At 41.4% G+C, this 16,173-nt stretch overlaps 1 protein-coding gene across 4 annotated transcripts in view; it reads right to left on the bottom strand.

Annotated features, from left to right (window-relative positions):
• The window catches only part of LOC110508661 (elongation of very long chain fatty acids protein 1-like), a 38,128-nt gene extending 23,202 nt beyond the window's left edge, over positions 1-14,926 (bottom strand). The window contains exon 1 of one of the 4 annotated variants that reach the window (XM_036966800.1): positions 14,697-14,926. The gene's annotated coding sequence lies outside the window, so the exon portion shown is untranslated. The other 3 variants (XM_036966795.1, XM_036966798.1, XM_036966799.1) reach the window with 3 other exon arrangements.
• Between the last annotated feature and the right edge of the window lie 1,247 nt (positions 14,927-16,173).

The raw sequence follows: 16,173 nt of genomic DNA, 5'->3' as shown, positions 1-16,173 counted from the left end.
CATTAATGAGAATGACTAATCGATCAGATATTAAAATAACTTATATTCTGAATATTATAGCTCTGTAAATCAACATTTGTGGTTCCCAACTTCCTAGTTAATTAAGTTTACATAATTTGTTTAATCATGTAATAATAATAATAATAATAATAATAATAATAATAATACAGAATTTATTAGATCGAATTAGTCATTAAATGTGAATACTGTTAAGACAACTTGAACCCACCCTGAGAGCACGCATCTGAGTTTTTTTGTGAGAGCTATGGCTTGTTCTTCTGTGGCCACTGATTTGCCGTCATCAACACTGATGGGGGGGGGGGGGGGGGGGGGGGCACTGCGAATAGTCTGGGTAGCCATTTGACTAGATGTTCAGAAGTCTTATGGCTTGGGGTAGAAGCCTCTTGGACCTTGGCTTGGTGCTTTGGTACCACTTGCTGTACGGTAGCAGAGAGAACAGTATATGAATAGAGTGGCTGGAGTCTGACAATTTTTAGGGCCTTCCTCTGATACCGCCTGGTATAGAGGTCCTGTATGGCAGGAAGCTTGGCCCCAGTGATGTACTGGGCCGTTCGCACCGCCCTCTGTAGTGCCTTGCGGTCGGAGGCTGAGCAGTTGCCATTCAACCAGTCAGGATGTTCTCGATGCTGCAGCTGTAGAATGTTGAAGATCTGAGGGCCCATGCCAAATCTTTTCAGTCTCTTGAAGGGGAATAGGTTTTGTTGTGCCCGCTTCACGACAGTCTTGGTGTGCTTGGACCATGTTAGTTTGTTGGTGATGTGGACACCAAGGAACTTGAAGCTCAACCTGCTCCACTGCAGCCCTGTCGATGAGAATAGGGGCGTGCTTGGTCCACTTTTTTCAGTAGTCCACAAACATCTCCTTTGTCTTGATCACATTGAGGGAGAGGTTGTTGTCCTGGCACCACATGGCCAGGTATCTAACCTCCTCCCTATAGACCGTCTCGTTGTCGGTGATCAGGCCTACCACTGTTGTGTCATCTGCAAATTTAAATAGTGGTGCTGGAGTCGTGCCTGACCGTGCAGTCATGAGTGAACAGAGAGTACAGGAGGGGACAGAGCACGCACCCCTGAGGGGCCCCTGTGTTGAGGATCAGTGTGGTGGATGTGTTGTTACCTACCATAACCACCTGGGGGCGGCCCATTAGGAAGTCCAGGATCCAGTTCGAGATGGAAATGTTTAGTGCCAGGGTCCTTAGCCTATTGATTCAGCCACGGCTCAGTTTTTAAATGTCCCGTTGGTAGGATACAGTGGGGCAAAAAAGTATTTAGTCAGCCACCAATTGTGCTAGTTCTCCCACTTAAAAAGATGAGAGGCCTATTTTCATCATAGGTACACTTCAAATATGACAGACAAAATTTTAATGAATTTATTTGCAAATTATGGGTGCAAAATAAGTATTTGGTCACCTACAAACAAGCAAGATTTCTGGCTCTCACAGACCTGTAACTTCTTCAAGAGGCTCCTCCGTCTTCCACTTGTTACCTGTATTAATGGCACCTGTTTGAACTTGTTATCAGTATAAAAGACTTGAAAATAAAAGAGCCGCACACTCTAGGAGCTCAGATGCAAAACTTTAATTACCAACGTTTCGACAGCCAAGCTGTTTTCATCAGGGTATAATCACAAACACTGCGGGATGACTCGTTTATATATAGTGTCAAAAGACACAGGTGTCTGTCATCATGGCCAAGAGTGGCCTAATATAATTGGTTAATAATCAAATATTAAAATGTCATACAAAGAATAGCATACAAACAACAAATGGATAGCATACAATCATAGATTATTTTTGACTGCACAAGTTTACAAACAATTACAATGGCAAAGTCACAATAATCACAAGAATGGCTTCAGATCAAAGTCTACGTTGAGACCGAAGGGAGCAAGGGTCTTTAAATTAAAGATCCAGACAGCCTCTCGTTTTAACAATAAATTATCAAGGTCACCCCCTCTCCTAGGGAGGGTGACATGTTCGATACCAATATAACGCAGAGACGAAATCGATTGACCTGCCTCCAAGTGGGCCGCAACTGGATAAGTAAAGTTTTTACACCTAATGGTGCTACGATGCTCTGAGATACGTACTTTTAATTCACGCTTTGTTTTACCTACATAATTGTTACCACAAGGACAAGTTATAAGATGAATAACTGCCTTAGTGGAGCACGTAATAACACCTTTTATTGGGATCGATTTCCTTGTTTGTGGGTGTTTGAAGAATCTACATTTATAAGTGCCATTGCATTGAGCACAGCCATTACATTTGTAATTTCCATCCAGTAGGGGCGCAAATAGACGTTGTTCAGGAATATCTTGGGGTGGTAAATCAGAGTTTACCAGTTGATCTCTGAGATTTCTGTCCCGCGAGAATACGACCAAGGGAAGGTCCGAAAACACATTACCGAGATTATCATCGGATTTTAGGATGTGCCAATGTTTGTGAACAATTCCCTTAATTTGTTCAGAGCACTTATTTAGAACGCAATAATGCGTCTTTTTGCGAGACTGACCATGAAAAAGGTCATGTTTTGAATTTTCTCAATGGCAATATTAATCTGATCATTCTTGTAGCCCCTCTCCTTGAACTTTCTTTGCGTCTCAGCCATATTTCTGTCGAAATCAGATTGTTTTTTGCAAATTCTTTTGATTCGACAGAATTGGCTGTAGGGCAAACTATTTTTCAAGGGAAGTGGGTGACAACTATCAGCCCTCAACAAACTGTTACGATCAGTAGGCTTCCTGTAAAGATCAGTGTATAGAACATTATCTTCACACAAGATCAGAAGATCAAGAAAACTGATTTGACGTGTATCAGATTGCATCGTAAATCTCAGATGCTCAGAACAGGAGTTAAGAAAAACATGGAACGCCTGGAGCTGTTTTGCATCACCCCTCCATAGAACAAAAATATCATCAATATACCGTTTCCAAATAATGTGAGGCAAGAAAACATTTGAGAGGATTGAAAATAGACTGTTTCTCCATGTAACCCACATACAAATTAGCATAGTTGGGATCCCCCATGGCTCCTATAGCAGTACTTTTCGTCTGAATAAAGAAATAATTTAGAAACATGAAATAGTTATGCGTGAGTACTATTTCAGCCAATGTTACAATGCATGCACTGGAAGGTAGTTCAATAGGGTCACATTGCATAAGAAAATGTTCCATAGCTTCAATACCGCCCTCGTGTGGAATATTAGTGTATAATGACTCATCAAAAGTAACTAACAAGGTATTCTCAGGGAGAGGATCAAGAGATTCAATGATAAAGATCATACTGCTGGTGTCCTTTACAAATGAGAGGGGCTGTTCTGCGAGTGGTCTAATAAAAAAGTCAATAAAAGTAGATCGAGGGGCTGTTACTGCATCAATGCCCGCTACAATAGGACGCCCTGGAGTTTGTGTAACATTCTTGTGTAATTTCGGCAAAGTATAGAAAGTGGCAATTTTAGGGTGTTGAATAGCCAAAAAAGCATGTTCTCTTTTGGTTATCTGACCAGAACTTAAATATCCATCTAGGACAGTCAAGATACTGTTCTGAAATTGGGAAGTGGGGTCACTTCTGAGTTTCTTGTAAAAGGTGTTGTCAAGCAGCTGTCTATGACACTCATGTACATAAGCTGTCCTATCCATGAGTACAACCGACCCACCCTTATTAGCAGGGAGGGTAAGGACTGTCGTATCGGATTGTAAATCAAGCAAAGCTTGTTTTTCATTCTTGGGTCAATTCTGGAAAGATTTGGATCCCTGTTTATTCTTAAGAAGAAGTCCAACATCATTTTCCACAAGTCTGCAATATGTCTCGATAGAGTGATTGCGATTGGCTGGAGGTATAAAATAACTCTTGCTTCTAAAAGGAGTCGGAGTATGTGCAGGAGAGCAACCTACATGTTCAGTAGAAATATCAGAATTAGGGGAGCTAAAGTATTCCCTTAAACGGATGTTTCTAAAAAACTTAAACATGTCTACCTTAACATCAAAATCGTTGCACTGGGTTGTAGGCACAAGAGATAACCCTTTATTAAGCAAAGAGACATGGGCAGGGCTCAATATCTTGCTTGATAAATTAAAGACACTCAGTCCCGTGGGTTCTGGGACCGTGTGAACGGTCTCCTCTGCCTCTGATAGTAGTTTCTTCTTACCCTGTCGGGTGCGATATCTCGTAGATGCGCGTGCCTGCGGCCTCCTCCGAGGCTGCATGGTTCTTTAATTTAAAGACCCTTGCTCCCTTCGGTCTCAACGTAGACTTTGATCTGAAGCCATTCTTGTGATTATTGTGACTTTGCCATTGTAATTGTTTGTAAACTTGTGTAGTCAAATTAATTTATGATCGTATGCTATCCATTTGTTGTTTGTATGCTGTTCTTTGAATGACATTTTAAAATTTGGATTATTAACCAATGATATTAGGCCACTCTTGGCCATGATTACAGACACCTGTGTCTTTTGACACTATATATAAACGAGTCATCCCGCAGTGTTTGTGATTATACCCTGATGAAGACAGCTTGGCTGTTGAAACGTTGGTAATTAAAGTTTTGCATCTGAGCTCCTAGAGTGTGCGGCTCACTTTTATTTTCAAGTTTTCTACTCCGCTAGCCAGCACCTCGTCTTAATAGGTGTGCGTTTCTTTTTCTTCTAGATCATCAGTATAATAGACACCTGTCCACAACCTCAAACAGTCACACTCCAAACTCCACTATGGCCAAGACCAAAGAGCTGTCAAAGGACACCAGAAACAAAAATTGTAGACCTGCACCAGGCTGGGAAGACTGAATCTGCAATAGGTAAGCAGCTTGGTTTGAAGACATCAACTGTGGGAGCAATTATTAGGAATTGGAAGACATACAAGACCACTGATAATCTCCCTTGATCTGGGGCTCCACGCAAGATCTCACCCCGTGGGGTCAAAATGATCACAAGAACGGTGAGCAACACGGGGGGACCTAGTGAATGACCTGCAGAGAGCTGGGACCAAAGTAACAAAGCCTACCATCAGTAACACACTATGCCGCCAGGGACTCAAATCCTGCAGTGCCAGACGTGTTCCCCTGCTTAAGCCAGTACATGTCCAGGCCCGTCTGAAGTTTGCTAGAGAGCATTTGGATGATCCAGAAGAAGATTGGGAGAATGTTATATGGTCAGATGAAACCAAAATATAACTTTTTGGTAAAAACTCAACTCGTCGTGTTTGGAGGACAAAGAATGCTGAGATGCATCCAAAGAACACCATACCTACTGTGAAGCATGGGGGTGGAAACATCATGCTTTGGGACTGTTTTTCTGCAAAGGGACCAGGACGACTGATCTGTGTAAAGGAAAGAATGAATGGGGCCATGTATTGTGAGATTGAGTGTAAACCTCCTTCCATCAGCAAGGGCTTTGAAGATGAAACGTGGCTGGGTCTTTCAGCATGACAATGATCCCAAACACACCGCCCGGGCAACGAAGGAGTAGCTTCGTAAGAAGCATTTCAAGGTCCTGCAGTGGCCTAGCCTGTCTCCAGATCTCAACCCCATAGAAAATCTTTGGTGGGAGTTGAAAGTCCGTGTTGCCCAGCAACAGCCCCAAAACACCACTGCTCTAGAGGAGATCTGCATGGAGGACTGGGCCAAAATACCAGCAACAGTGTGTGAAAACCTTGTGAAGACTTACAGAAAACGTTTGACCTCTCATTGCCAACAAAGGGTATATAAAAAAAGTATTGAGACATTTGTTATTGACCAAATACTTATTTTCCACTATCATTTGCAAATAAACTAATTAAAAAATCCTACGTGACTCAATTTTTTCCCCGTCATTTTGTCTGTCATAGTTGAAGTGTACCTATGATGAAAATTACAGGCCTCTCATCTTTTTAAGTGGGAGAACTTGCACAATTGGTGGCTGACTAAATACTTTTTTGCCCCACTGTACATGGAGCTCTGTACTTTCAGTCTTTTATACAAATGTCTAAAATCGCCTCTAACAATCCCTGTTAGTGAGCATTTTTCCTTTACCAAGATAATCCATCCACCTGACAGGGTGTGGCATATCAGGAAGCTGATTAAACAGCATGATCATTATGCAGGTGCACCTTGTGCTGGGGACAATAAAAGGCCACTAAAATCTGCAGTTGTGTAACACAATGCCACAGATGTCTCAAGTTTTGAGGGGGTGTGCAATTGGCATGCTGACTGCAGGAACGTACACCAGAGCTGTTGCCAGATAATTTAATGTTCCTTTCTCTACCATAAGCCCCCTACAACGGTGATTTTGAGAATATGGCAGTACGTCCAACCGGCGTTACAACCGCAGAGCACACTGTATGGAATCATGTGGGCGAGCGGTTTGCTGATGTCAACGTTGTGAACAGAGTGCCCCATGGTGGCAATGGGGTTGTGTTATGGTCAGGCATAAGCTACAGACAAACACAATTGCATTTTATAAATGGCAATTTGAATGCACAGAAATACCTTGAGATCCCGAAGCCCATTTTTGAGGCCAATTTTTTTTTTACGGTACCTGTAACCAACAGATGCATATCTGGCGCAGCGGTCGAATGCATTGCATCTCAGTGCTAGAGGCGTCACTACAGACCCTCGTTCGATTCCAGGCTGTATCACAACCGGTCGTGATTGGGAGTCCCATAGGGCGGCGCACAATTGGCCCAGCATCGTCCGGGTTAGGGTTTGGCCGTCATTGTAAATAAGAATGTGTTAACTGACTTGCCTAGTTAAATAAAGGTTAATTCAATTAAAAATATGTATGGCCAGTCATGTGAAATCCATAGATTAGGGCCTAATGAATTTATTTAAAATTGACTGATTTCCTCAAATTAACTGTAACTCAGTCAAATTGTTGTATGTTGCGTTTATATTTTTGCTTAGTGTGTGTGATATATTTATGTAACACACACACTCAAAAGTTTGGACACACCTACTCATTCAAGGGTTTGTCTTCATTTAAAGCCTTATTCTAAAATTGATTAAATTGTTATTTTATCCATCAATCTACACACAACACCCTATAATGACAAAGCAAAAACAGGTTTTTAGAAATGTTTGCTAATTTATTACAAATAAAAAAACTGAAATAGATTTATGTAAGTAAATTGCTATGAGACTTGAAATTGAGCTCAGGTGCATCCTGTTTCCATTGATCATCCTTGAGATGTTTCTACACCTTGATTGGAGTCCACCTGTGGTAAATTAAATTGATTGGACATGATTTGGAAAGGCACACCTGTCTATAAAAAAGGTCCCACAGTTGACAGTGCATGTCAGAGCAAAAACCAAGCCATGAGATCGAAGGAATTGTCCGTAGAGCCCCGAGACAGGATTGTGTCAAGGCACAGATATGGGGAAGGGTACCACAATATCTCTGCAGCATTGAAGGTCCCCAAGAACACAGTGGCCTCCATCATTCTTAAATGGAAGAAGTTTTGAACCACCAAGACTCTTCCTACAACTGGCCAAACTGATCGGGGGAGAAAGGCCTTGGTCAGGGAGGTGACCAAGAACCCAATGGTCACTAACAGAGCTCCAGAGTTCCTCTGTGGAGAGGGGAGAATCTTCCAGAAGGACAACCATCTCTGCAGCACTCCACCAATCAGGCCTTTATGGTAGAGTGGCTAGACGGAAGCCACTCCTCAGTAAAAAGCACATGACAGCCCACTTGGAGTTTGCCAAAAGGCACCTAAAGGATTCAGACCACAGGAAACAAGACTCTGGTCTGATGAAACCAAGATTGACCTCTTTGGCCTGAATGCCAAGCGTCACGTCTGGAGGAGACCTGGCACCGTCCCTACGATGAAGCATGGTGGCAGCATCATGCTGTGGGAATGTTTTTCAGCGGCAGAGACGGAGACTAGTCAGGATCGAGGGAAAGATGAACGGATCAAAGTACAGTGAGATCCTTGATGAAAACCTGCTCCAGAGCACTCAGGACTTCAGACTGGGGAGAAGGTTCACCTTCCAACAGGACAGCAACCCTTAGCACACAGTCAATACAATGTAGGAGTGGCTTTGGGACAAGTCTCTGAATGTCCTTAAGTGGCCCAGCCAGAGCCCGGACTTGAACCCAATCGAACATCACTGGAGAGACCTGAAAATTGCTGTGCTGCTCCCCATCCAACCTGACAGAGCTTGAGGATCTGCAGAGAAGAATGGGAGAAACTCACGAAATACAGGTGTGCCAAGCTTGTAGTGTCATACACAAGGTACTGAGTAAAGGGTCTGAATACTTATGTAAATGTGATATCAGTTTTTAATTTATAAATTTGTTAACATTTCTAAAAACCTGTTTCCTTTATGGGGAATTGTATGTAGATTGGGGGTGACCTATAATTCATTTTAGAATAAGGCTGTAAAGTAACAATGTGGAACAAGTCAAGGGGTCTGAATACTTTCTGAATGCACTGTTTATACACTGACACTACAAATAATCAAACTAACCGAACAGCAAATTAGATCACCTAAATGAAAATGAGTGGTTTGCTGGGTGAAAAGCTTGAGTCTTGTAAGAGCTGAACTCTCCAACCTCTGCCCTGCCTTAGCCTACAAAATAGTTTGAGTAATTACTTTTGAGAAGTAAATCCCATTATTCAAGTCTGAACATTCCACGAGGGGAATGACAAATTGTAAAATGGTTGTCAGTGTAACAGAAGCAAATACAAAAGCTCTCCCATCAGATCGGCCATTAAGTCACCCATTTCTCATTGTTGTGAAATTAGGCAACAAGACTGACCGTCTGACCTTGTGACTAGGCAGAAAAATTGTTAGCTCCTCAGTCACTGGTTTATACCCACACAACAGAAGTGTGTGAAGGAGACAGACGTATAGAGCAATATTAAATGTTACTCACATGAGTATGTTTTTTTGTATCTACGGGTTATTGTCCAGCTTCATTGCTAACGAATGGACAATGTCCACTGGCTGGTTTGGTCCTACAAAACCAAAGCCCCCCAATGGGAGAGCATAATATACAAGGAAATTCTCAAAGCTGCTAATGTGAACCTTGACCATCTTGTACCTAGCCGGTGGGGATTCCAGTTGGGTGTGCCCAACCCAGGCAGTGGCAGTGCTGGCAACACTAGCTGCAGTAACCCATGGGGAGGGGGTCACACTCGGCCATTCAGAGGGGGCATATTATTGTGGCCCTGGTGGCACAAAATCATCAAATGTCTGACTGCACAGAGATGCTTGGGATATATGGTCAAATTGGGGGACTGCGTGTGAGTGTTTCAGGGGAAAGGGGTATATCTGATATCCATCAGCTAGGCAAAAATGGGGAGATTTGATTAACCATTGTCAAATCTCCCCATTTTTGTCAATTTTTTGCATGCCTTCTCATACAGCTGCAACTGTATATAGATTTGTAAATCAAGGTCTTTCTTGAGTTGGGCTCTGAGATGGAACAACTTTTGAGCATCTGAGTGTATGGTTGTTTGTTGAGGAAAGGGGTTGAGTGTGTATGCATCCCACAACTTTTGCTTGGGAGTAAAGATGTTAGGGACAATATTGGATGAATCACAAGAATTGTTTGGTGAAAAAGTAATTTTTGTAATGGCAATACTGGTAAGAGGTAACAATCCTACCTATATTTGTACCTACATTACAAATATGAATTGTTAATTAAAAAGCAGGATTTTTAAAATGTATAATTCTTTTTAAATAGCTGTCGAGGTGAGGTCGATGGAAATGCTTTTGGGGGCTGATCTGCTTCAGCTTTGTGGGTGGCACTGTGTGCTCTTGTCTAAGGATGGGTCCCGTTCTCTCAGTGGCCATGGGATCCGGGGGGATTATAATATGGTTTTAAATAAGTCTATGGACCGTAAAGGAAATCACACTACAAACTATCACCCTCATGCAGTTAAGGAAATCATGAATGTCATGGACATATTGGATTTAGTGGATATATATATATATATGGAGGCTTAAATACCCTGACCAAGTGAGATACACCGTGGAGGCTAAATCAAGCTAGTCGTCGCTAGTTGTCTTGACAAAGTAACCATTCTCTCTGGCACCAAAAGTTGTTTTTTAAAGTGTCGATGGGGACAGAATACGATCGGACCATCACATAATTGGCATACAGTGCCTTGCAAAAGTATTCATCCCCCTTGGTGTTTTTCCTATTTTGTTGCATTACAACCTGTAATTTAAATAGATTTTTATTTGGATTTCATGTAATGGACATACACAAAATAGCCCAAATTGGTGAAGTGAAACAAACAAAAAAACTTGTTTAAAAAAATTATTACGGAAAAGTGGTGAGTGCATATGTATTCACCCCCTTTGCTATGAAACCCCTAAATAACATCTGGTGCAACCAATTACCTTCAGAAGTCACATAATTAGTTAAATAAAGTCCACCTGTGTGCAATCGAAGTGTCACATGATCTGTCACATGATCTCAGTATATATATATATATATATATATATATATATATATATATATATATATATATATACACACACACACACATACACACACACCTGTTCTGAAAGGTCCCAGAGTCTGCAACACCACTAAGCAAGGGGCACCACCAAGCAAGTGGCACCATGTAGACCAAGGAGCTCTCCAAACAGGTCAGGGACAAAGTTGTGGAGAAGTACAGATCAAGGTTGGGTTATAAAAAAAATATCCAAAACTTTGAACATCCCACAGAGCACAATTAAATACATTATTTAAAAAATGGAAAGAATATGGCACCACAATAAACCTGCCAAGAGAGGACCGCCAACCAAAACTCCCAGACCAGGCAAGGAGGGCATTAATCAGAGGCAACAAAGAGACCAAAGATAACCCTGAAGGAGCTGCAAAGCTCCACACCGGAGATTGGAGTACCTGTCCATGAGACCACTAAGCTGTACACTCCACAGAGCTGGGCTTTACGGAAGAGTGGACAAAAAAAGCCATTGCTTAAAGATAAAAATAAGCAAACACATTTGGTGTTCGCCAAAAGGTATGTGGGAGACTCCCCAAACATATGGAAGAAGGTATTCTGGTCACATGAGACAACAAAAAAAAAAAACACTGCCTGGCACAAACCCAACCCCTCTCACCACCCTGAGAACCACATCCCCACAGTGAAGCATCATGCTGTGGGTATGTTTTTCCATCGGCAGGGAACGGGAAACTGGTTAGAATTGAAGGAATGATGGATGGCGCTAAATACAGGTAAATTCTTGAGGGAAACATATCTTCCAGAGATTTAAGACTGGGATGGAGGTTCACCTTCCAGCAGGACAATGACCCTAAGCATACTGCTAAAGCAACACAAGAGTGGTTTAAGGAGAAACATTTAAATGTCTTAGAATGGCCTAGTCAAAGCCCAGACCGCAATCCATTAGGGAATCTGTGGTATGACTTAAAGATTGCTGGACACAAGCGGAACCCATCTAACTTGAAGGAGCTGGAGCAGTTTTTCCTTGAATGGGCAAAACTCCCAGTGGCTAGATGTGCCAACCTCAGAGACATACCGCAAGCCACTGTATTATAAACTCAGCAAAAAAAGAAATGTCCCTTTTTCAGGACCCTGTCTTTCAAATATAATTAGTAAAAATCCAAATGACTTCACAGATCTTCATTGTTAAGAGTTTAAACACTGTTCCCCACGTTAAGATACTAACAGCCAATTAAGGTCACAGTTATGAAAACTTAGGACACTAAAGAAGCCTTTCTACTGACTCTGAAAAACACCAAAAGATGCCCAGGGTCACTGCTCATCTGCGTGAACGTGTCTTAGGTAAGCTGCAAGGAAGCATGAAGACCGCAGATGTGGCCAGGGCATTAAATTGCAATGTCCGTACTGTGAGACGCCAAAAAGGGCGCTATAGGGAGACAGGATGGACAGCTGATCGTCCTTGTAGCGGCAGACCGTGTGTAACAACACCTGCACAGGATCAGTACAGCCGAACATCACAGTACAGGATGGCAACAACAACTGCCCGAGTTACACCAGGAACGCAATCCCTCCATCAGTGCTCAGACTGTCCGCAATAGGCTGAGAGAGGCTGGACTGAAGGCTTGTATGCCTGTTGAAAGGCAGGTCTGTTGTAAGGCAGGAAAATATCAGATATCGGTCAAAAATGACATATCGGTGCGTCACTAGTTTATACCCGCACAACAGAAGTGTGTGAAGGAGACAAAGAGGTATAGAGCCATATAAATGTTATTCCCCATGGGTAAGGTTTTTTTGTTGGCATCTACAGGTTATTGTCCAGCTTCATTGCTAAAGAATGGACAATGTCCACCTGACTAGCCATATGCTCTCAATCATGTCTGTTAGAAAACATGTTCCAATATCTCAGTGGTTAGAGCAGGGTACTGGCTACAACAGGAGCTGTGGTTTTGATTCCTCCATGGGCCACATTCTGAATGTCACTCACTGTTAATGTAGACAGTTCTGTAAGTTGATTTAGATGTAAGCGTCTGCTAAATGATCATGCCGACAGGACAGACCATCTGAATACTCTGTGCTTCTTGGGTAAAGGTTACATATTTAGGAGCGGGTTAAAGTAACTGTCCAGTGTTTCCAGCTTTCTATGAAATATGATCTATCATTAATTACAATAAGAGTGAAATACTTAATTAAACAAATTTGGAAGGAAAAGTATGTTAAAAAATGACTGATGTGTTGGTATGGTGTGGGAGTACCAACAACAGAATAGTGTGGGCATATACTGGTCATTACACATATTCATGCAAGTAGACTGCAGATTGGCCAGCTCAGCCAATGAGCCAACATGACATTCTGAAATAGCAAGCATTTTTTTTTAAACATTCTGTTGTTTGAGATACAAGTCTGAGGCGGAGTTTTTGAATTGTTATTTTCTCCAATTCATGTTTTGGCCGCAAATACAAGTATAGGATGAGTCAACAACATTATTTGGGTATGAGTTAATAACAGAATATGAACTTTAAAAATTGAGATTGTCACTGGACACTAATGGAGAGAGCAGAAGTTACCCAACAACTCAAGTGTCCTCATCCCCAAACTTCCCTTTCTACTGACACTAACCACGTTTCCATCCACAGTTTATGAAAGTAAAGTCACACAATTTTTAAAAAAATTAATCACGACAGCTTTGATGGAAAAAAAGGTAGTGTCGGTAGAATTTTATAAATGCAGACAGAATTTGTTCATTCGACATGGTGGAAAACCACGCAGTTTATTAGGTTACAGATTAAATCAATGATGAACTTCACAAGGTGGTGTATGGTGAGCTTGACACTCCTTTCCAGTAAATATTGAGGGTCTTATTCTAGTGACATGATGATGGATGCTTGACTGGCGTTTGACAAACAAAAACACCACTGGTGGGAAAATCTGCATATTTGCTTTATGCCGATTTTAGAATATTTGCATGATAATCTATCGGCAATTGGATGGAAATCTAGCTAGAGACATAGTTGGAATCCTTGGATTGTGTTTCATATCTTGTTGCCTACATGTCAGGTTGGATTTGATTTACGAGGGATAGAACATAGTTTGTCTTGGTAAAACTGCTACACTATCTCGGAGTTGCTGTTGGTTGTAGTTTCATTTCTACGAGAGTCAATATAACATTGAATTTAGGCCTAGATTACTGTGAAATTTCTACTTGGTAATGTGTTCATGTCATGCATGTGCAGAATTTCCTTTGTTCCATAGGGGGAATTCCATGATGATAGAATTACTATGAGACTCAGATTTTTCACATTGACCTCTCTGCTAAACAAAACCCATTGATTTCTAAATTTAACAAACCATACAACTCTGCACAAGGACTACTTTTAACAATTTACACAGAACATCTTACAAAAACATTTAATTGAAGAACGGTGCCGATGCAAAGTCGGTACTTTGTAGCTGCACTGTACTTTAATTGTTTTGGGGGTAAAATTTTCTGTGGAAATTGTTAGAAGTAGTTATTGTGAATATAGTTGTTTGGTTTGTTAACTTTGAAATCAATGGATTTTGTTTGGCATACAGTTTAATGTGAAAACTCTGAATCTCGGCGTAATTCCGTTACCCTGAAGTTGTCCATAGGCTACTGCTCTGTATCGTGTACCAGCGCCACAACATATTCAGGGACCTAAAAGGAAAATACAAGATTTAAGACTAAAAATGTAGGTCTCTCTACGATACAAGTCAATAGAATAGCATTTTTGTTTGACAAATCTGCTTTGATAAACTTGATCTGGTGGTCATGTTTGACTTATTTTAGACAAATGGCATAGGCATTTCCTTCTCTTTGCTGATAGTCATGCATGGAAGAAGAAAAATATGAGGGACTAGGAAGATTCTAGCCTACATGATTGAGGACTGAATTTGCGATAGGCCTAGATTTACTTAAACCTCATTGTAGTTTTTCCACATTGGGATTTGACTTTACTAAGTCACACACGTATCTTTTGTGATAGGGCAAAACCACTTTCTGCATTTCACAACCTCGGCGATATTGCAATTCTAATGATGCACATAAAATAATGACGTTTGCATTACAAAACCATTACAATAGCTAACGTTACTGGTGAAAGCGTAGCTTTAGCGTCAGCACATCCAACCTTGATATTAACCTTCTTTATAAAGATAAACACCTTAGACCAAATACCTTGAAGTAGTTAAAGGTCGTTTCAAATGATACATGTGTGTTCAAGGTACACCACAGCTTTTCCCCCGCATGCATGCATGCACTCACCTGAGGTTTTGTAGGCTGTGTATGTGAACTCGCTCCAGGGTTGCGGTGCAGAAGCCCTGGACAAGCCCCATTAATTGGCCCGCAGTGAACTTTTCCAATTATTTCTTGGTAATTGTATAACTTTTTTTCGCCACTGAAACACTCGAGCTGTCACAGCGCGTTTAGGTCAAACCGAAGGGTGTGTAGCCTACACAGCACAATCCCTCCTCTGACCAGAAGGTTATGCTGTTTACCACGTGTTGCTCCCTTCATATGCCTTCAATTTTTAGCAAAAGTGTGCCAGATTAGAGGATTATATAAAGTTATCATGGAATTGTAATAGAAGTAACATTTAAATAATCAAGATTCAATGTTTGATATAGGTGTTAAATACTATACGTTTGGTTAATGATGCTTGTACAAATGTCCCAGAATCTCCTCAGCCAATTTATAGCCAATCACCAGGGAGAACAGAGGAAAATGTCCAAGGTTTTGCATGTCATCAGTCTTGGGTTGATCTGCTTTCAGGTTGAGGGAACTGATTATTGACAGTGACTTGGCCGAATAATTTTAAACCCACGCCAGTCATCTTTGTTGTCCATCCCCTGCTACAGAGACAGCCCTAGATGACCAGTCACTGAGACAACATTTCCACAACGTTAATTTGATGTAGCTCCTTATCCTCCCACTGCACGTCTCTAATGAACCTCTAAATTGTTGCTCTGACCATGTTGATGTATTTTATTCCCCACCCTACTATATATATATTCATATATGTTTCACGTGTTCCTTCATTTATTTTACACAATCCTAATGCCTTTGTATTATACAAGGGAACACACATTTTTCTTCAATAGTGTGAAACTCTTTCTCTCTCTCTCTCCCTCTCTCTCTCTCTCTCTCTCACTCACTCACAGTTGTTTTTTAAAATGTTTAATGACCCTGTCACATTGTTACAAAGTAATATACTGTCTGGAAAGCAAACATGTCTTTCAAGCACCAGGATATTACCACAAGGCATTAATATTAGATGTTACGATTAAAGGGAAAAAAAGGGAAAAGTATGCAGCTTGAACAGGAAATGTGTCACTGTTATTTCCCTCCCGATAACTTAATTTGTTACCCAACTCGCCGGTGTTAATTCCGTTCACCCTCAGCTCCCTCTGTTGCCATGGATATGCTATTCCTATGGCAACTACGGGTCTTTGTGGATGGCCTCGGGCCTCGACCACAGAGGACTCTCAGAACCTTTCACTACATTCACTTCTAGCTCACAGACACTAACAGTGGCAGTGTTCTATTATCCTCTCTCTTTCTTTATTTCTTTCTCTCTCTCCTCCCTTTCCCTCTCTCTCCCTCTCTTTCTCTCTCTCCTGCTTGTCTTTTGCGTAATCACAAGCATTCTGTTACCTTAATCTCAGTGCACATTCCACGTCAGCCAGGGTCTCGAGAGCTGTAGGCAATGTGACTGTGCATTTATGCTTCATGACACCCAGCC

The sequence above is a fragment of the Oncorhynchus mykiss genome, chromosome 28 (genome assembly GCF_013265735.2).
Source record: "Oncorhynchus mykiss isolate Arlee chromosome 28, USDA_OmykA_1.1, whole genome shotgun sequence".
Taxonomy (NCBI): Eukaryota; Metazoa; Chordata; class Actinopteri; order Salmoniformes; family Salmonidae; genus Oncorhynchus; species Oncorhynchus mykiss.
The sequence above is the reverse complement of the archived record's forward strand: the minus strand, read 5'-3'. Positions and strand labels throughout refer to the sequence as shown.